The sequence below is a fragment of the Pelophylax lessonae genome, assembly GCF_965119305.1.
Source record: "Pelophylax lessonae genome assembly, chromosome: 1".
Lineage (NCBI taxonomy): Eukaryota > Metazoa > Chordata > Amphibia > Anura > Ranidae > Pelophylax > Pelophylax lessonae.
The window spans coordinates 304432189-304455613 of NC_138768.1; positions in this window are offsets into that span (position 1 = coordinate 304432189).

Sequence of the window (23425 nt, forward strand, 5' to 3'; positions counted from 1 at the left end):
CGCATCTGTACGATGTATGGAGCCTGCTGCAGCAATACTGACATTTCTAAAGGAAAAAATGTAATTTAAACTTGTTAGCAACTCGGTGCGGGCCCCCCCCCCCCAAACTTCATACCAGACCCTTATCCGAGCATGCAGCTTGGCAGGTCAGAAAAGGGGGGGGACAAGCGAGTGCCCCCTTCCTGAACCATACCAGGCCACATGCCCTCAACATGGGGTGGTGGGTGCTTTGAGGCGGGGGGGGCTCTGCCACCAACCCAAAATCAACTTGTTTCCTTGTTGATGGGGGACAAGGGCCTCTTTCCGACCACCCCTGGCTGTGGTTGTCGGGGTCTGCGGGTGGGGGGGCTTATCCTAATCTCCTCCCTAAATGATTAAAAAGAACTGTCAAAGCTGAGGATCAGGAAGAGCGTGGGTAGCCTCTGAAGAGGCGAAACGGTTTTTAATTTTCTTCTATATTTTGGGTCCAGTGGGCGTCATGATTGACGATGGATTTACATCGAGGGACGCTATTTTTTTTTCTTTTTAATAAAGGACTTGTCAAAAACTGTGTTGTGTGGTTTTTACTTTTTTACACTTTTTTGGTGAATGTACCCGATACCCATTCACATAGTGGGGGACCCCCATTGATAAAGGGGGCTCCCAGATTCCGATAGGCCCCCCACCCACAGACTCCGACAACCACAGCCCAGGGTTGTTGGGAGAGGCCCTTGTCCCCATCAACAAGGGGACAAGATGCTTTGGGGTGCACCCCAAAGCACCCTCCCCATGTTGAGGGCAAGCAGCCTGGTAAGGTTCAGGAAGGGTGGGGCTGCATGCTAAGATAAGAGTCTGGTATGGATTTTGGGGGGGAGAACCCATGTCGTTTTTTAAAAAAAGTTTGGTGTGAAGTTCCCCTTAAAATCTGTAGCAGACCCAAAGGGCCTGGTATGGATTTTGGGGGGGGGGGGGGACCCCACGCCTTTGTTTTTTAATTTTTTGCGTGGAGTTCACCTTAAAATCTATACCAGACCCAATGTCTCCAGGCCCTGTCATAGGGTTTCCCTTACCAATTTTCAGCACACATTGGCATCTATGTATCACGTACCTGGTGAAGACTGGAATGTTGTGGAGGCCTCTCTTGCTCCTAAAGCCTAACACTCCTGAAGGTGGGAACATAGAGTGCAAAGGCAAGGAGTGGCACGAGTGCCGTAGCAGCTAGCTGGTGATGTTCACTCTGTAGGTGGGTAGAGCTGGTAGTCGCAGTCCTTGGACCTGGATGCAAGTGCAGCTTGGCATCAGAGCATGGGACAGGAGTAGAACCAGGACACAAGCAGCAGACAGCAGCAACCGAGCAGTGAGGTACAGAATCAGCAAGCAAGCAAGTCCAGAAGATAGACCAAGGTCATTAACAGCCAGGCAGTGCGGTACAATGTCAGCAGGCAGATCAGGTCGGTTAAGCAAGCTAAGGTCGGAGTAGTAGGTAACAGAGCTGGAGCACGGGCAGCTGCAAAGTCCAAAGGCAAGCTGGGTCATACACGGGTAAGCAGGAACAACAGATCAGGTCTCAGGAACTCCGGAACAAGCTGAAGACCATTACGCAACTGCTCTCAGTAATAGAGCAGTTTAAATTGGCCACTCAGCGCCAAATGCTAATTGGTATGTGCACGTGTGCGCGTTCGCGATCGCACATGCACACAAATATGTGTGCAATGAACTGGTAATGCAGAAGTGACAATGCACAGAACCCATAAGTTGCTTTGATAAAGCTACTTCTGATTGAAGTTGATATTGAGCATTAAAGGAAACATTCACCTTTATGTTACATGTTCCACCTGTTTGTAGGGTGGAATATGTAACATGTTCCCACTGCTGCTGCCTCTCTCTGCTGCCCTCTGTCCCTGTGACAGCAGAACAGGGAGAAATTCCCCATACCAGCAGCCACTTTTTGAAAAGAGGGCTCTGCCCACATGGCTGCATTATTCATATGGGCGGCACAGTGGTGTAGTGGTTAGCACTTTCACCTAGCAGCAAGAGGGTCAATGGTTTGAATCCCAACCACGACACTACCTGCCTGGTGTTTGCATGTTCTCCCTGTGCCTGTGTGGGTTTTCTCCGGGTACTCTGGTTTCCTCCCACACTCCAAAGACATGCTGGTAGGTTAATTGGATCCAATATAAAAAAAATTGCCCTACTATGTATGTATGAATGTGAGTTAGGGACCTTAGATTGTAAGCTCCTTGAGGGCAGGGACTGATGTGAATGTGCAATGAATATGTAAAGCGCTGCGTAAATTGACAGCGCTATATAAGAACCTGAAATAAATAATAAAATAAAATTTACAGATTTCTGTGAATGGGAGAACTACTGAGAAGTACCGACATCCTTTGAGACTGTAGTTCTCAATGAACTGTCATGGCGCCATTGAACGCTCTGATAGTGCCCTCTGGTAGTTCATTGGGTCTTCCTGTCAGAGTGAAACTGCTTGCCTGTATGATGTAGAGACAGATTACACTGACAGTCTGCAGGAGACCTGCATGGCATTAGTGATCTGCTGATCGCTGGTGCAATGCTTTCCAGGCTCCTGCAAAAAAATGGGCATTTTTACCTGCAAAAGAATTGACATTTATTAAATTTTTTTAAAAGTGAACTTATCCTTTAAACATTGCTTCATTTTTGTGCGCTCTAGCGCAGAGACGTTATGGTTGTTCATCATGGCATCCATATGTAATTTGCTAAAAATACCCCGATACTGGTTCCTATCAGGGAAAATAGCAAACCTCCAACAAAATGTAACCCAAGAATGAAAAATACAATGACAACTATATGTATAAATGTGTAAAGCCTAGTACTGGGGCCAAATGTTGGGCGGCATCTGCTGGTTCAATTAAAACCGGCTGACATTCCCCCCGAGCGTATGGAAGCCGGTCCGACAGAAGCCAGATGTTCGACCGGCTTCTGTCGCAGGGTCGTGACCGAAAAGGATCAGCGCTCTCAGCCATTGGCCATGCCCCTGCCAGAACACAATAGCACAGCACGGAAGACCGCTGTACTAACATTGGATTGTTAGTACAGTGGCTCCGACCTGAGCTGCCAGTAGTGTGTTTTAGGGTAGGCTTTAGGGACCTTAGATTGTAAGCTCCTTGAGGGCAGGGACTGATGTGAATGTATAATAAGTATGAAAAGCGCTGTGTAAGTTGACAGTGCTCTATAAATATCTGTAGTAATGTTAGTAATAATAATAAAAATAATAATAATAATAATAACAATGTATACAAAATAAGCAGATTTAGCTATTTACATCTAGAAGAATAGTTGATCAACACACCTCTTCTAAAGTGTTACAAACTGTGGTAAACCGACAAAAACAACAGCCAAAGGAAAATTAAATCCTGAGGTGTAATATGCAACGTGTTTCTCAAAGATCTAAAAGTATTATTTAAGTAATGATTTGGGTAGTTTTTTTTTTTTTTACATAGCCAAGAGCTTATCAGAATAGCCCAGTTGCACTGTAAACTAGCTAACCTGGCAGCTACAGTATGTATCCTGATACCCATATAGGTATGAACATTACAGCTGCCCACGATTTAGTTTTTTTACATTTTAGGCACGAAATTTGTCTTGTATTATCTGCTTCATCACTAATGCATGCTATTATAATTATTATTATTTCAGGTACTTATATAGCGCTGTCAATTTACGCAGTGCTTTACATATACATTGTACATTCACATCAGTCCCTGCCCTCAAGGAGCTTACAATCTAAGGTCCCTAACTCACATACATACACAGTAGGGCCAATTTTTTTCATACAGCATCCAATTAACCTACCAGTCTTTGGAGTGTGGGAGGAAACCAGAGTACCCGGAGGAAACCCACGCAGGCACAGGGACAACATGCATACTCCAGGCAGGTAGTGTCGTGGTTGGTATTTGAACCAGTGACCCTCTTGCTGCTAGGTGAAAGTGCTAACCACTACACCTCTGTGCCACCCTATGCTAGAAAATAAATCAATCACAAATATTTCCTTGGCCTAGTTTGTTGTAAATTAGATACCCTTTGTCATACACCTAAGTAACTACACTATATTGTCAAAAGTATTGGAACGCCTGCATTTACATGCACATAAACTTTAATGGCATAGCCTGTAGTCTAAAAAAAAAAGGGGGGGGGGGTTGCAACCGCGCCAAATGGACCACCTCTATGAAGTGAACCTACTATAAAGTGCAAATGAATGATATTAGATAATAAATAAGCAGCTGCTAAACCTCCTTCTGCCACGGAGATAATTTGAGATAAAAAAGAAAGAGGTGATGACACCTCACTGGTTGAGCGCTTGCAAAATAAACAATGTGCAAGAAAATGTGAGCAAAATATACATAAATAAATAAACAAGTGAATATAAGATATGTGGTTAAGCACCATATACTGGAATGTGCTGAATCAGCATATGTGATATACACCCACGCATAAATTGCACAGATACCTTCAGGAAGCTTATGGAAAGTCACTGATACCAGCAGTAACAACCAAAAATATATCCATGAAAATATGCAGTTCCAAGTTCCAATAAAGTTCCAAGATCTGAGGACGTCATACGTTGATGACGAAACGCGTCATTTTGGAATGCACGTAGGACACGTGACCAGTAGCCGGAAGCACCAGTTGGAACACACATGGAGTCGGCATTCCCTAGCTTCCAACCAGGTGCACACCGATCAGGGTGCAAATCTCGTGGTCCTCACTTTCTGGCATTTGGATTTTTTGTGATTGATTTATTCTGAGCTTAATTCTTTTTATTCTAATAAAATATTTTTTAACCGGACTTCACTATGAGGCTTCCTTATATTTCTTCTGCATAAATACATAGAGTATGCATAGTCTCGGGTGCCACATAGGAGGAACGGGAACGAGGAAAGGAACGAGGGATATTCCAAGTGTCTCCTTGGTGGAAGAGACCACCCTAAGCCTTACTGATCCCCCTTGATGTAGGGCAGGAGGGGATCCAACATCTCTGGTGAGTTTTCCTAACACAACCCTTGAGCACACGGCAGTGCCCTCTTTGACCGTTACCCTCAGCACCTCACCTCCTTCCCCTGGGAGCCGGTTCCGTTCATTGACCTCCAGCCTTGCATGCTATTACTTGTCTATCACCGTCAAGTTTTGGTGGATTTATTGCAGATCTGTGGACATATATTTATTTTTCCAATAGTATTTATTTGTACCTTACACTGATCGCTTTGTCTGGTACTGCTAATATTTGGACTCTCCATTGCTTATGAATATTGCATACTGTGTTTCCCCGAAAATAAGCCCGGTGTAACGTTAAAAAAACCATACCCCGTGAAGAAACCATACCCTCGTCACTTCCGGTCTGAAACAGCTGAGCAGCGCAGCAGTGCGCATGCTCAGAGCCCCGGATACCTAATAGAACATGAAAGGATTTGAGAAGTGCGCATGCTCGGTGGGCATGAAATTATCACGGCACCGTTTCTAATGTTATACTTGCGGCGGGTACATTAAAACACTTCGGCTGGAACATCAATCATCTCCTCTGCTATCGCTGTCACTTCCCTCATCTCCGGTAATAAATATAAAAGCGGCGGCGGGTGTATGAGATGTAAATGTGACGGCGATCGCGGCTCCGTGATCCGCTTTTATATTTATTACCGGAGATGAGGGAAGTGACAGGGGACGGAGCGGAGATGATTTATGTTGCATAGGAGCTGTTTTAATGTAAGCGCCGCAAGTTTAACTAGCGTGAGAAATCCATACCCTCCGTAGGTGCACCGGAAGTGACGAGGGTATGGTTTTCTCACGGGTATGGTTTTTTCACGGAACACCGGGTCTTATATTCATTTTGGCACCAAAAGGCACATTAGGGCTTATTTTCGGGGTAGGTCTTATCATTTTCTGTCCTGTCCCTCTCTGCCCTCCCTGTGTGCCAAGAATCCAGTGTGAACCTAGTTAAGTGTATATAAAATCCTAGGATGCACTTTATTAGTGTTTTATATATGTCCAGTGTGTGTTTTTGTAATACAATAGTGTAAAATACCTTCATTACATCACTGCTGTGTCTTTCTCCTCTCCTGTCTTTCTCCTCGCATACCGTGGTTGTCAGAGGGGGATATCAGCCCCATCCCCTCTGCAGTTTACACAGAAGCGTAGGGTAGATTAGATTACAATTGTGTGAAATACCTTCTTCATCGCTGCTCAGGGCTCAGCTGATCTGCCGCCCTCTTCTCCCCCGCTGATAGCTGGGGGTCACGGAAGGGCCGATGTATCAAAGGTATTTCCCACAATTCTAATCGAATACCGGCGCTTCTGTGTTACACTGCAGGGGTGAGGGGCTGAGATCCCCCTCTGACAGCTACGGTATGAGAGGAGAAAGACAGAATCACCTGAGAGTGGAGTGGCAATACAGGAAAGGTATTTCACAGTATTATATTACAAAAACACACATTGGACATTATTTAAAACACTAATAAAGTGCATCCTAGGATTTTTCATACACTAAACTAGGGCTTATTTTCGGGGTAGGGCTTATATTGCAGCCCTCCCCAAAAATAACACTAGGTCTTACTTTCAGGGTAGGTCTTACTTTCGGGGAAACACGGTATTATCATACTACCCAGGCATAGTATGTGTGTGGACTAACAACCCATTTTTTATAGTATATTTGCATATTTTTATGGATATATTTTTGGTTGTTACTGCTGGTATCAGTGACTTTCCATAAGCTTCCAGAAGGTATCTGTGCAATTCATTCTTGGGTATATATCACATGCTGATTTACACAGTATTTTCCTTATTCAAACAGCACATTCCAGTAAATGGTGCTTAACCACATATGTTATATAGACTTGTTTATTTATTTATGTTTATTTTGCTCACATTTTCTTGCACATTGTTTATTTTGCAAGCGCTGAACCGTGAGGTGTCATCATCACCTTTTCTTTTTTATAGCCTGTAGTCTGTAGGGTTCAATATTGAGTTGGCCCACTCTTTGTAGCTATAACAGCTTCAATTCTTCTGGGAAGGCTGTCCACAAGGTTTAGGAGTGTGTCTATGGGAATGTTTCACCATTCTTCCAGAAGCGCATTTGTGAGGTCAGGCACTGATGTTGGAGAGCAGGCCTGGCTCGCAGTCTGTGCTCAAATTCATCCCAAAGGTGTTCTATCGGGTTGAGGTCAGGAATCAGTGCAGGCCAGTCAAGTTCCACCACTTCAAACTCGCTCATCCATGTCTTCATGGACCTTTCTTTGTGCACTGGTCCAAATAATTTGGGGGAGGGGGGATTATGGTGTGGGGTTGTTTTTCAGGGGTTGGGCTTGGTCCCTTAGTTCCAGTAAAGGGAGATCTTAAGGCATCAGCATACCAAGACATTCTGAACAATTTCATGCTCCTAAATTTGTGGGAACAGTTTGGGGATGGCTTCTTCCTGTTCGGACATGACTGCACACCAGTACACAAAGCAAGGTCCATAAAGATATGGATGAGTGAGTTTGGGGTGGAGGAACTTGACTGGCCTGACTTGACTATGCCTACTTGATAATCCTTCATTTGGAGACCACACATTCACAAAATGTATTGATAAAATAGAACAAAATTTAGGAAGGTAATTAAAATGGTGAATGGTCTGAGGGATAAAACATATCAGGAGACTGCAGGAACTTAAAGCATATGAAGCCCAAAAGTGTATATTGCAGTTTACCAATCAGTAGATGTGGTGGCTGCATTTATTTTCTCTTTTTAGGGTTTTTCCCCTCTGTTTTCACCTGGTGATCTGGCTAGTAACACACCTCCTGTATTAACCACTTGAGCCAAATCACATACCTGTACGTCATTTGGCTTCAAATGGTTTAACCGGAGTGATGCCTGCAGCCTATAGTCAGCTCTCTTGTAATAACAACCGATATGGCTAAGCAGCCGCTCGGCTGTTATTACATGCATCGGGAGGGACGTTCCCTCTCCTGCCACCTTCTGCCGCTTGCCTGGGCTCTTCTGTCCCACCAGGGGACCCAAGTGACCAGCCGGCATGTCGCCAGATGGCCAGAGACCCAGACAAAGCCCCAATCGGCTTTGATTGGGTCTCAGATATTTTAACCCGGAAGCGACATCATGACATCACTTCCAATTTACTCGGGTACCAATGGCGCCAGTTTTCAAAAATCAAAAGTATTCAAAAAAGGTTGATCTTGGGGTTTTGAATACTTTCAAGTGCAGAGGAGGGATTAGGGGAGACTCCAGATCCCTCCATAAAGTGTATCTGTCATTGTCTTTTGCTGTCACAAGGGATGTTTACATTCTTTGTGACAGCAATAAAAGTGATTAAAAAAAAAAATGTAAAGGGACAGTGTAAAAAAGAAAAAAAAAATTGAATAAGAAAAATAAAATTAACAGTGCCCCATCTCTCCGTGCTCGCACACAGAAGGGAACGCATACAGTGGGTACGGAAAGTATTCAGACCCCCTTAAATTTTTCACTCTTTGTTATATTGCAGCCATTTGCTAAAATCATTTAAGTTCATTCTTCTTCCTCATGAATGTACACATAGCACCCCATACTGACAGAAAAACACAGAATTGTTGACATTGTTGCAGATTTATTAAAAAAGAAAAACTGAAATCACATGGTCCTAAGTATTCAGACCCTTTGCTGTGACACTCATATATTTAACTCAGGTGCTTTCCATTTCTTCTGATCATCCTTGAGATGTTCTACACCTTCATGAGTCCAGCTGTGTTTGATTATACTGATTGGACTTGATTAGGAAAGCCACACACCTGTCTATATAAGACCTTCCAGATCACAATGCATGTCAGAGCAAATGAGAATCATGAGGTCAAAGGAACTGCCTGAAGAGCTCAGAGACAGAATTGTGGCAAGGCACAGATCTGGCCAAGGTTACAAAAAGATTTCTGCTGCACTTAAGTTTCCTAAGAGCACAGTGGCCTCCATAATCTTCAAATGGAAGATGTTTGGGACGACCAGAACCCTTCCTAGAGCTGGCCGTCCGGCCAAACTGAGCTATCGGGGGAGAAGAGCCTTGGTGAGAGAGGTAAAGAAGAACCCAAAGATCACTGTGGCTGAGCTCCAGAGATGCAGTCAGGAGATGGGAGAAAGTTGTAGAAAGTCAACCATCACTGCAGCCCTCCACCAGTCGGGGCTTTATGGCAGAGTGGCCCGACGGAAGCCTCTCCTCAGTGTAAGACACATGAAAGCCCGCATGGAGTTTGCTAAAAAACACCTGAAGGACTCCAAGATGGTGAGAAATAAGATTCTCTGGTCTGATGAGACCAAAATAGAACTTTTTGGCCTTAATTCTAAGCGGTATGTGTGGAGAAAACCAGGCACTGCTCATCACCTGTCCAATACAGTCCCAACAGTGAAGCATGGTGGTGGCAGCATCATGCTGTGGGGGTGTTTTTCAGCTGCAGGGACAGGACGACTGGTTGCAATCGAGGGAAAGATGAATGCGGCCAAGTACAGGGATATCCTGGACAAAAACCTTCTCCAGAGTGCTCTGGACCTCAGACTGGGCGGAAGGTTTACCTTCCAACAAGACAATGACCCTAAGCACACAGCTAAAATAACGAAGGAGTGGCTTCACAACAACTCCGTGACTGTTCTTGAATGGCCCAGCCAGAGCCCTGACTTAAACCCAATTGAGCATCTCTGGAGAGACCTAAAAATGGCTGTCCACCAACGTTTACCATCCAACCTGACAGAACTGGAGAGGATCTGCAAGGAGGAATGGCAGAGGATCCCCAAATCCAGGTGTGAAAGACTTGTTGCATCTTTCCCAAAAAGACTCCTGGCTGTATTAGATCAAAAGGGGGCTTCTACTAAATACTGAGCAAAGGGTCTGAATACTTAGGACCATGTGATATTTCAGTTTTTATTTTTTAATAAATCTGCAACAATGTCAACAATTCTGTGTTTTTCTGTCAGTATGGGGTGCTATGTGTACATTCACGAGGAAGAAGAATGAACCTAAATGATTTTAGCAAATGGCTGCAATATAACAAAGAGTGAAAAATTTAAGGGGGTCTGAATACTTTCCGTACCCACTGTATATAAGTCCCACCCACATATGTAACCAGTGTTCAAACCACACATGTGAGGTATCACTGGGATTGCTAGAGGGGGAGCAATAAGTCCAGCACAAGACCTCTTCTGTAACTTTAAACAGGAAACCTGTAAAAAAAAAAATTTAAAGCGTCCTCTATGGAGATTTTTAAGTACCGTACTTTATCGCCATTCCACGAGTGTGCACAATTTTAAAGCACGACATGTTGGGTATCTATTTACTCGACGTAACATCATCTTTCACATTATACAGACAAATTGGGCTAACATTACTGTTTTATTTATTTTTAATTTATTAAAGTGTATTTCTTCCAAAAAGATTGCATTTGAAAGACAGCTGTGCAAATACAGCGTTACATAAAATATTGCATTGACCGCCATTTTATTCTCTATATTCTTATATATATATAATGTTTGAGGGCTCTAAGTCATTTTCTAGCAACAAATACTGATTTTTACTTGTCAGAAAAAGTCTTGGTCTTCAAGTGGTTCCTCAATCTTTATGAAGAGACACAGGGGGCACCTTTGGAGAGCAGCATTTTTAATCAGGGGGGAGCGTTAAATGTACTAGTAGATTTAAATACACTAATAGATTGAAGCTGAACTCCAGCTAACACTTTATACGTGGTTACAGCAAACAGTTTTGTTTTCTTTTGGGATAAAGGTTTTACATGAATATATAAAAGCTGGTCATTGAAAGCACCCATGTCATTGATAAATGGTTTGTCTCAAACCTCTAAATGCATGCAAACTTGTTCTTTTGAAAAACAACAGACTTACTGGTTAAATCACCAGATGAAAAAAAAATATATAAAAAAAGAAAGCAAATGCAGCCATCACAACTAAAAATTGGTAAGCTACAATATAATAAATGTTTGCTTATAAGTATCATTCTGCTGAATTATGTACAGCCTCAAGTGGAAAAAAAGGACATTATCCCATTCACAGCAGTGTTGCATTAAATAAATCTTCCTCCAAGGTGCCGTATATATGCATTCTGGCGGTGGTGCTCCATAGTAAACTCCCAAAATGGAGACCGAGCTGTTACTGACAGCTCCAGGTTTCAAACTAATGATCAAGGTCCTGAGCACATGATATCTGTAAAAGCCTATGATTAGACAGAGGAGAAAAAGTAAAAATATTTGAAAACAATAAAGAAATTAAGATAAAATAGGCTTGATCCAAGTTAGTGCCAGAACCGAGGTCAGGGTCAAAGGTCAGGGTTGAGGTTAAAGGTCAAAGTCAAAAGTCAATAACAGTGTGTGTCACTTTCCTGGTTGGGATCGAGCTGACGGGAAGGGTTTTCCATTTCACCTCCTGTCCTGTTTCTCCTGAAGGTGGTGACAGGATATAACAGGGCACGGAGTGGCATGGGTGCCTGGTTGGAGATCCTGAACAGAAGGTACTTGCAGCAGGTGCCAAGCAGTAGGCAGGTTTGTGGACTGGCAGATGTGTATATACTCCAACAGGTGCAGAGCAGCAGGCAAACTGGTGGACTGGAAGGTGCAGGACAGCAGACTGCAACCAAGCTGGTGAGCAGGCAGATGCAGGGTTTTGGGTGGTACAGCCAAGTAGCAGAGGTACAGAATCAGATCCAGAGAAGAGTTAGGCTAACCCAGGGTTGGTATCAGCAAGCAGAGAAGGCACCAGAACTCTAGGGAAAAGGCAGAGTCGGGTCACAAGCCGGGTCAGCAATAAGGTATCAGATTCAGGAATGAGAAGAGTCAAACAGGCCAGGTATACACAGGAACAAGCACAGGATCGGGTCACAGACAGTAGAGGCAGATGACCACTAAGCAATCTTCTGGTCTATGGAGCCAGTTTAAATAGGCAAGAGGGTGCCAAGTATTCACGCACGCTCACACTTATGCACGTGTGCAGATACATTAGTGGGTCAGTAATGTCTAGTCGTCACTCGACAATTCTTATGCGCATGCGCGCGAGTCACGGAAACTCTAGTTGTCACTTGAGAATTCTTATTAGCAAGTTAACAACTTCGTGCACGTCTTTGTGCACGACAATGCGAACAATTTCCCTGACAGTGTGTTTCACTGGGAAGATCACTTTTCACTGGGAAGATCAGTGTAATGCCGTTTCTCCATCCTACCTCTCTAAGCCCCTTACTCAGCTGAGAACAGAGAAAAAAAGGTACTTATTGGGGTAGATTTACTAAAACAGGAGAGTGCAAAATCTGATGCAGCTCTGCATAGAAACCAGCTTCCAGTTTTTTTTTTGTCAAAGCTTAGCTGACCGAAGACCGCCCCACGTACATATACGGCGGCAGGACAGCCCTTAAGTGCGAAGTCACGTATCTCTGGAGCGCATGTGATTGGACACAGCGGGTCTGCCGAACCCCATGTCCACTGGAAACCCGACGATCATTCCGAGAGAGGCAGAACGGCGGTCTGCCTATGTAAACAACGCAGATCGCCATTCTGCTAGTAAGAAAGTCAGAGATCTTGTGTTTCTGCTAAGCAGGAACACAGATCTCCATCTTCCTTCAGTTAAACCATCCCCCACACAGTAAGAAAGCACACCCAGGGAACACATTTAATCCTTTGATCGCCCCTGGTGTTAACCCCTTCCTTGCCAGTGTCATTAGTACAGTGACAGTGCATTTTTGTTAGCACTATATTAGTGTCACTGGTCCCAAAAAGTGTCACTTAGTGTCAGATTTGTCTGCCACAATGTCGCAGTCCTGCTAAAAAGTGCTGATCACTGCCATTACTAGTAAAAAAGTTTTTAAAATAAAAAGGCCTTAAATCTATCCCATAGTTAGTAGATGCAATAATGTTTGTGCAAACCAATCAATATATGCTTATTGGGATTTTTTGCACCAAAAACATGTAACAGAATACTTATTGGCCCTAATTATTGAATAAATTAGATTTTTTACATTTTTCTTTTTGGATATGTTTTATAGCAGAAAATAAAAAATATTGTTGTTTTTTTTTTTTTTTTTTTCAAAATTGTCGCTCTTTTTTTTTTTTTTTTATAGCGCAAAAAATAAAAACCACAGAGGTGATCAAATACCACGAAAAGAAAGCTCTATTTGTGGGAAAAAAAGGACATTGATTTTTTGGGGGTACAGCATTGCACGCCTGTGCAATTGTCAGTTAAAGCAACACAGGGCAGTATAGCAAAAAAATGGCCTGGTCAGGAAGGCAGGTGAACCTTCTGGAGCTGTAGTGGTTAATTGAACAAGCCGAAGTTAGAAGCTGAGTGGCTACCATGCACAGCTGCATCAGATTCTGAATTTAATATTAGTAAATCAACCCCATTATATATTTTCATATGTGTATATATATATCTATATATATAGATATATATATAGATATATATATATACACACACACATATATATATATATATATATATATACACACACACATATATATATATATATATATATATATATATATATATATATATATATATATATATATATATACATATATATATATATATATATATATATATATATATATATCTAGATATATGTATATACTGTATATACAGTATATACAAATGTTTTGCCTTTCATTTCTATTTTAAATGGTTGTTATACAAGGTAAGAGTTCATAGATATAACTATGTTTTGCACTTCTTTTAAAAGGACTTTTTGATGCATTTGATCCCATCTCACCATAGACACCGTCTGGTTATACTGTCTCCGTTATCTATTTTAAGTAGAGTCTAAAGTTAAACATGCACGTTTCTAAGCACATGCATTATATTAACGTAGACACATTTACGTTACGGTGCCGCTTTTTTCCCTAACAGTTCCATCTGGCTTGTAGCACTCTACTGTTGAACAGAGAAGCCCTCCTATTTCCTATATTCATCATATGTCAGCTTGGGAGCCTTTTCCCCTTTTTCAGCCGACAGTCTGCTTCTCTTGATTTCTCTCCTCTTTGCTGACATTCCAGCAAGTCCCCTCCACCCCTCATACACTCCCTCGATCCCCTGGAACAATCAGCGTCGGCCGGCGTACACAGTGACATAATTGTAACATGCATAAACAACATTAGCCATTAAGGGCTCTTTTTAATGAGAAACAGAGCCCAGCGAGGAAGCATCAAAGTGACGCTAGGAAGGAAACTGCCTGAAACAAGATCGCCCTTTGATGCCCCAATTAATACGTCCCTTAACTTGATTTCCTGCACTTGTGGCAATGCACAGAAAGCTCTTTAATCCCTCCGCAAAGACGGGAAGGATGGAGGCCAGGAAAAGAAGCGTCATGGATGGCTAGAGATGTAGGCAGTGAGCGTATTAGAACAAATTAGAGAATTCAATGAAGGACCGAGAGATGGCCGACTACGGAAATGTCAGCCAGGGAAAATGAGTTTAATTTGGGCAATTCTTTTTTCATTTGTAAGGAACATCGAGAGAGCAGTTAATTAGAGCAACATCTCATGTTGAAGGGCACAAATATTTATATAAAGCCAGTAAAATGAAAATGCTTTGTAGTACATGAACCAAAGTGTCCTCTTTCAAGTCATGAATTAGAGCCAGCCATAATGTGAATTTTTTGGATGGCATGCTGTCATCTTGTAGTTAATAGCTGAAATGTCTCTTTATATATATTGCATGTAAAATGTTTACACACTAAAGATGGATACTGGACTCAGTGAATATCTGCTGTCAAGTTTCATGCATTACCTTCTATTCTTTAACCTCAACTATCCAAGAATCATATCAGCTACCGATTCATTTCAACAAGAGTATTCTGCAATATTATGTTTCTTTCTTTCTTCCGGCCTACTTCTTTTCTTCTCTTCTTTTCTCCTCTTCTTCTTTTCTACACTTCTTTTCGGTCATTTTATGAGTGCTTACACTTCTCATTTTAAAATGACCTTCCTTAACCTCTCAAATTATTCAATTAGTCTGCTGAAAGGCCTCCTGCATAAGGCTAACCATACACATTTAAATTTTTCTCATTTAACTGTAGAAATCACATAAATCCACCATCCATGGATTAACATTTTTTTACAGGATTTATATTGTTTGCATAGCGCTTTACAATATAACAGGATGCATTTACAATACAATTCAAGACAGGAGGCTTAGGAGGGCCATTTTGTGAGACCTTGCAGTCTAAAAGGGAAAGGCAAGTGATACAAACGAAGTGACTTTATGAAAAAAGAAAAGCTAATTTGTTAGGCAGAGATAAGATAGGCTTTTATGAAGAAACGTGTTTTCAGGGATCGACTAAAGACAAACTGAGTAGGAGATACACGGGCTAGGGAGTTCCAGGGGATGGGAGAGGCTCTGGTGAAGTCCTGAATGCAAGCATAAGAGGATGAGACAACTGAGCTAGAGCGCAGGAGGTGTAGAGAGGAGCTGGAAGAAGATGGTGTGAGTGATATTTTGAGACTGGTGATGTAGCTCAGGGCAGAGTTGTGATTTGTTAGTATTTTGAATTTTATGCACTAGGCAATCAGAAGCCAGTGGAGTTACTGGAAGAGAGGGGTGGAGGACACTGAGCGGTTGGTAGGGTGGATGAGTCTGTAAGCAGCATTATTAATAGGCTGAAGGGCAGATAGCCTGCATAGAGGTAGGCCAATGAGGAGGGAGTCGCAAGGAGTAACTTGATGGTTTCATTGTTTAAGGGGAATCTAGATGGAGGAGTCTTCCCTGCCGGCTGTTGTATTCCAACAGCCATAGCACTTGTGATTGTCTGAATATCCAAACATTCCTTGGAATTTAAAAAGAGCATTATAGGTACTCATTAAAATCTGTCTCCTGTCAGTGCAACAAAAAGTGCAACTTGTGATAGATTCTTGTGACTGTCTGTTGGGTGTATATAAAACTGATGAAGAATTGCGTCAGAATTTTTGTCTGCCAAGCAATACTTACACGTGCGACACATTTTACTCCAACACAAAATAATTCTCATTTACCTTCATGTTTCTTATTACCGATATGGCGGTATTTCTTAATCAATTTGTTGCAACCAACCATACTGTCAGAATATAAAAGTGTTGCACATAAGAACTACCTGAATTTGTAGCACACACTAGAATGTCTTACGGGACCTTCTAATAGGGCCATGTCAGAAAAGTGTCTCATATGCTTTATTGAAAGGCCCCCCCGTGACTGCATCTGATTGAATACAGTTAGTGTTCGGCCCACAATATAACACATGGCTCTTTCAATTTTTTTGTCAGTTTGCCAAGCTAGGTGGTGATGTCAAATGTCAATGTATGGCTAGCTTAAAGCGGTGTTCCAGCTGGGGAAAAAAAAATTAAAAGTCAGTAGCTACAAATACTGTAGCTGCTGACTTTTAATATATAGACACTTACCTGTCCAGGGAACCCATGATGTCAGCACCCCAGCCAATTATCAGGTCAGCTGCCGGGTGCTGCCGCTGCCATTTGTTGTAAGGGAAACAGTTCCCTACTCCGCGTGCGCGAAGCGTAATGCACTTTATAATTGGCCACAGCGTACCTATTTCTCCCTCCCCCTGTAAGGTGCCAAATGTGGCACAGTAGGGGGGGGGGGGGGGAAGCAGATCAAAGGAAGTTCCACTTTTGGGTGGAACTCCGTTTTAAGATTCTTTTTAAGTCCCCACTGTTTTGATCAAATGTACAAGATAGAGGACTCCTACAGTGTATTTTCTGCATGAAACACGTCCTTGTTATTTAGCTGCAAGTGAGGGATAACTAAAAATAAAAAGTTTGTAATATTACCATCCCTTTACAAAATAATAAATAATGGAGGCCACATTTATATGTGCCATACTAATTCAATTTTGATTAGTTTACGCTATTTTTGGATGCTTAATTTGCCAAGATGTTTGCTAATCTTGTAGATAAAAAAGAGTAAAACAAATGGATATATAATCATTGTGTACCATGTCTCCTTTTGGATGCCTAAAGTCTCAGTATTTTGCCTCTAGGATAGGGCAAAGAGGAGGCCCATTGTAATTACCTCCTAAGCCACTAGAGATCTCCAAAGCTGTAAGTCAGGGTAGGCTCAGTAGTCAGCAGGGTTACATGCTGGTCTTCCCCTGTCAGTAGAAGGGCACCCTGGGAAGTCAGGCTTAGGATTTGTGCTTTTAGTAATCCGCTGGAGTCTACATGGGTGGCATGGGACATATCATGGGACTCTGGGACAAGCCTTCTTGGGTAATGGGTCTCTCGTCTCTTCTCTCATACCACATCTCTCAGAACTATTCTGGGCTGCGTGCAACTTAAGCTGAATGCCACCAACTTCAAGCGATGGCTGAAGTCTGTAAATATATTTGCTTCTATTGATTTAGTAAATTATTAAAAAGTAACTCCTGGTCTGGACTCCTTCTTGCTCTAACCTCTATATGGAGACGTCTTCTGGAAACAAAACTTGCAACCAAGGGGCAAAGTGGAGTCTGTTGGGGTAAGGCCTGAAGCAGGTGTGCAAGAGACAGTCAACAGGTACAGGTACAAAAAGCAACACCTTTCTGTTTTAAGGAACCTGAATTGGTCTTTTTTCATGCCAAGCTGCCCCAGGTCCGCTTCTCTGGATGGCTTAGTCACATATATATCTTTTTGAAGACACTCCATCATCTTATGTCATTCAGTGTCCTGCCTTAGGCGCATCTTCCACATATTCCCAGACTGAGGACTGTAACCCATAATAAAGAATGTCCAGTTTTCAATGCTTTACAGCATTAACTGAGGCATATTCAAAGTTAGACATCTTCATAATACACAATCACAGTGAAGAACACTCGGTAAAGTACATAGTACCATTGCATTTAGACATCTTTCTGGATGTTACCAGTCAATATCCACAGATGGTTCCACACATGGGGTGTTCCTACAACCAGCCACAAGACCAAATAAGCAAAGGTCAGGGGTGGTAAGGTTCTGCCTTACCACCCCTGACAGGACATTACAGAATTTGTCACAAAAAAATATTGGCACTGGGTATTGATATCTTGTAGAAGCTTTAAAAATTGTTCAGGAAAATCCATCCTGGTTTATTCATTCTTCCCTCTCCCTTACCTTTAGTGAAAACCACATATTCAATCAATGAATAGGTCCATAGATGAAAATGACTGAAGTTATATCTAAATATTGACTTTTCCTGTTCGTTAAGGGTGTCTTTACACATTTCATTGAGAGATTTGAGAGGCAGTATATGGTGGGATCCAGTTTGATATTTCCAGAAAAGATTGCATAGGATTTCAGCTAATAGTATTTTTATATCTATGGATTGATAAGACATGCAGTTTTTGGTGTAGATAGCCTCTGTGTTTTCTTCATATGTTCAGAATTTTCACAGGTTTACGTAACTGGTTTCACACTGTTGGCACAAACCCTCTTAGAAATTATTAAATCAAATAAGGCTTTTACATGTTAGCTATTGTGCAATATCCAATGGCTGTAGTGTGTCTTGTTTTAGGGGAAAAAGGGATCATTCTGACATGTTGATGCCCCAACTTGAGCATGCAGAGCATGTAACGAACACAATTAGATGTGAACGAGCCCCTATTATGTCCAAATCCCTTTAACGCTTACCTACAGCACATGGATGTGAACAATCTGCATAGTAAAGAATGGGATCTATCCACATAGGAAAGAATGGAATTTCTACTTGTAACGCTCAAATTTTGCTGCATGAAAATGGACGAGTGTGAATAAATAAACAGTATAGCAAAAATCAGCTCCATCAAAAAGTAAAAATAAAATGATTGTTTTGCAGTGGGCTATTTTCAGTTTTAATACAATCAGAAAGCTGACTGATTTCATTAAAACTGACAAGACAAGAGATAAAAAGTATATATATATATATATATATATATTTGGTTGTGAGAATAGAACAGATCATTTGAAGGATATAGGTAAGTAGAGAAAGGCAGTAATGTTAGTAAAATAAAAAAGTTAAAATGGAGTTAGACAAATAGAGTTGGAGAAATAACAGTTGCCTAGGAAGAGAGGGAGATAAATCCACTGAGGCTGTAAGAGATTCAGACCACATCTTCCAATCTACAAGCCAACCTCTGATCCCCCTTTAGATATCCCCAAAGGGAGATGCTTCGGGATGCTGCAAATATTTACTTCTTATATTTAAAAAAAGAATAGAACTACTTTTCCAGGGAAGTATGTAATGTGCATCAGCCCTTCCTTCCCTCTCCTGTCTGGAGGTATCCTGCTTACATGCATATTTGCACGTGTATACATATGTATATATAGCATTCTATAGATGGTGGATGTGTAGTGGTGATGGTATATACATATACTAATAAACTGCCTACTTAAAAGTAACCAAATAACCCAGTCCTAAATACAGCAGACAGAGTAAATAATCCATATGATAACTACTGTTATCTTATGTACTGGAAAAGAGTGATGCATAACTATAGGTCTTTTGTAATATTTTGTATGACATGTTGATTTTTTTTTTTTTTTATAATTTTTACTGTATGCTATTGGTGTTGTTTTTTATTATTGCTTATGTAGAATTTTGATCTAATTAAATTAGATATAGGAAACTGTAATAGGAAATAAACAAAATATTTGTAATGTAGACATATTCTAAAGCTAACCTTAAACTTAGTCTGTAAAAAGTAAAAAAACAAAAAGCAAAATTGCGCCTTCATATATGTTGTTTTCATTCCCCAGCACTAACCTATGCATACTTTTAATTAACTCACTCTTAAAAACTGAAATACTAATGCCACTTCATGTAATAGCCAAACAAATTCATGTGCCACGGTTGTAGAACATTCAATACAAAAAAGAGAGAAACCCCGGTTCATGGCAAGTTGAAGGTTCAAATAGTTATGGGTTCAAGGTTGGGGTGTTCTGGATGTTAAGCAGACAGTACAAGTCAGACAGATGAGTAGAGATCTGCTAGACACAGTCCCTGCACGTCACATTCTCTTCTTCAAGGCCTGCCTAATTCATTTTGCAAATGTTTTGGTTTTGCTTTTTTTTTTCCAATCACCGATTAATCACATCAATGTCTCATTGAAGGTATTCCTGCAATTTAATATTTCATACCATAAAAATATATACATTGCCTTGTATCAAATGTGATTCCTGTATTTTCTTGCACAAATTTTTTCAGCATTGTATAGCAATGTCATGTAAAAAATTGGCTTTTGTTTTACATTGGCAGCTCCTATGTTGAAGCACTCTAGAAAATTGTAATTTAAAGGTACAGGTTTATTAGCGATTTTTTATTGCTGACAATTTCAGCTATTGGTGACAATTATTAAGCTCCAAATGAGTGTGCAAAGATCAGATCAGAGCAGGATACACATTCATTTTAGCATTTAAAAAGATTGTTCATTCATCTATAGACTAAAGCTGGACGTAGACAGTTATTTTTCTTTTTTCTTTTAGCTTGCTAAAAAAAAAAAAACAACCTGATTCCTCAATCCACACCAAAGAGGTGGATAAAGGTTCCCAACCCCATTAGAATACACTGATCAGTGGCGCCTGCTGATTGGCTGTAGCTGCTGATCAAAAAAAAGTTTGTCAGAATATTCCATCAACAGAAGTTTATCAATTGATTGACTTTTGTACAGCAGGAATGGTCACCACACTAAACAAAATCAACTGTCCAAATTTCGATCAGTGTATGGACAGCTTTAGACAATGTGCTTGATTTACTAAAGGAGTAGAACCAGTTCACTTAGTGAAGTGGGTTTTCACGTATCTCAGTAAATAAGGTGAAACTGTGTTTACTATGAATATCCAATCATCTGAAAGGAAACTTCACCACGCAAAGTAAATATTCACTTTGCAAAATAATCATATACTTTACAAAGCAAACATGCCCCATTTATAGAAAATCAACCCCATGTTTACACACAATATATCTTTTTACTTTTTTCAGGATTCTCTGGCATCTCTCTGCTGTTACAATGCACATGCTCAGGAGATATAGGGTGGTTATATGTTAATACATTGCTGTTAATGTGTGAGTTAAAAAAAAACAACAATTCTAGTGTATGGATATATTACCTTTAGAAAAAATGACAGCAGAGCATAATTAGCCCAGATAACAAATTTGTATTGTTGCTTACATTCACTAAGGCATAACAGTATGCACTTTGAGGTTATTTTCAAAGGTAAGATAAATTGAAGATTTGCTCTAAACATTTAATCAGATGCAGATGATGGCCCTTTTTTAAATTCTTCAGCATGTGATTGGATGTGAAAACTGGCCAATTTCACTTCATGGTAAATCACCCCCTAAAGTAAACTGGTCAATTAGTAATTCAAGGTAAAACAACATTATCATGTTGTTTATGGCATCATAAGGTGGTGATACACACAACCTTTGGATCAATGGAACTCAAAGGTATCCAAGATGCATTTGGTATGCAAACTATGGCTTTTCACCAAATCAGCACTTACGTATGCACCCCCATCTGCACCACTCCGCTTTTTATAATGCAATCTACGTATCTCAGTGATCCAATAACAGACATTTGGATTCTATTGTGGGGTGGGGATGAAAAAGTACTAGCAAAATTGTGCACATTTATTGAACAGACTTAATACCAAAGGGCACAGAACCCTAGTGGCAGAGAGAAAAAATGTTTGCATTGGTTGTGGTGAGTGCAAAGGCATGTATTGGAACAGTGGCGGTGAGCAGTGAGGCAGGTATTGGTGCAGTAGTGAGTGGATGGGGTCAGGCACATTAGTGAGAGTGAGGGGTGGTGTGCAGGTGTTGGACAGGAGGAGGAGGATGGGAGTCTGTTTGGTGGTGAGAGTGTAGGAGGCTGGCAGTGGTTAGGAGGTTTCAAGGATGGTGGTGAGAAAGAGTGCAGTGCTGGAGCAGTAGTGATGGGAGGGTTGATTGCAAGTGTGGTGGTAAGTGGTTGCACCATGAGATGCTGATAACTGTAGCTCCAGATACTGTCTTCCTGATCAGCAGTAGAGGTCAGACCAGAGTTTACAGTGCCTCTGTAAGCTGCAACTGAAGCCAGGGGGTAGGAAGGTGATGTGAACTGACTCCTGGCTTCTAGATTAAAAAACAAAGTGGATAGGTGTCTCCAGAAGCCCAGATCTTCTGAAGGAAGCAGTAGATGCACTAGGGACTATGTGAGATCAGTACAGCCTGATCTATGTCCACGGGATCAAGATGGAGGGAATTCTAGTGATTCTCACTACTCCAAATTGCTCAGGTAAAGTTGGTACTCTGATCTGTTCACACTTCTGGCAGACTCCTAGCCGGCTCTTCGAGATCAACCAGATCTTAAGGACCAGTTTAACCACCCTTTATGGTCACTGGCTTTATTGGCATAGCTGTGGAAGCCTAGGTTTTGGGAGACAGGGGACACTCTGATTCAGTAATCCCCCATGCTATTAAAAGCCAGGAACTCTACCTCCCGCAAGGTCTACCATTGCAAATAGAAGAATAACTTTGCATTGTATGATGAAAGAAGATTTCTTCCTAAGAAATACTCCGTAAAATGAATTCTGACATTTCTGCAATCAGGTCTGAATCGGCATTCTTTCCCTACTTTCATCAACAGACAAATTTTGAACCTTGCAATCTTATTACAAAGACCACTCGCATCCAATTCTTTGATTAGGATTTTGTACGAGATGTCTCACTAGCTAATTGTTGATTGTTGTTTAGCCACCTGCAGTGGCATAGCGTGAGTTTTCAGCGCCTGGGGCAAGGCAAGTAATTTGTGTTCCCTAACCCATGGAGTTTTAGCACTCCCTGAGGCCCTTTCACTAGTACAGTAATAAACCCCTTATGGTACATTTTAGGATTATTCATACATATACAGTATCTCACAAAAGTGAATATACCCCTCACATTTTTGTTAATATTTTATTATATCTTTTCATGTGACAACACTGAAGAAATGACACTTTGCTACAATGTAAAGTAGTGAGTGTACAACTTGAATAACAGTGTAAATTTGCTGTCCCCACTAAAAAATTTAACACACAGACTTTAACCGCCTTAGCGGTAAACCCGAGCGTGACTCGGGGTAGGAATTTTCTGCTATTAGCGGTATCCCCGAGTCACGCTCGGGGTCAATGGGCAGAGCGTGCAGACAGCGCAGCGGAGCTTCTCTTACCTTATCCTGGCGATCCAGCGATGAGCTCTCATTGCTGTGACCGCCAGCGAGATCTCCGCCGCTCGTCTGTCGGTAGGAGGACTTCCTAGTTCCGTTCCCTGCAGCAGCAATGCTGCATGGGAGCGGAACTAGGGAGGGAAATTCAAAAAAAAAAAAAAAAAAAACGTTGCACATAACACATTTTATATTATATATATGCATATATATATATATATATATATATATATATATATATATATATATATATATATATATATATGCATATATATATATATATGCATATATATATATATATACATATATATATAAATATAT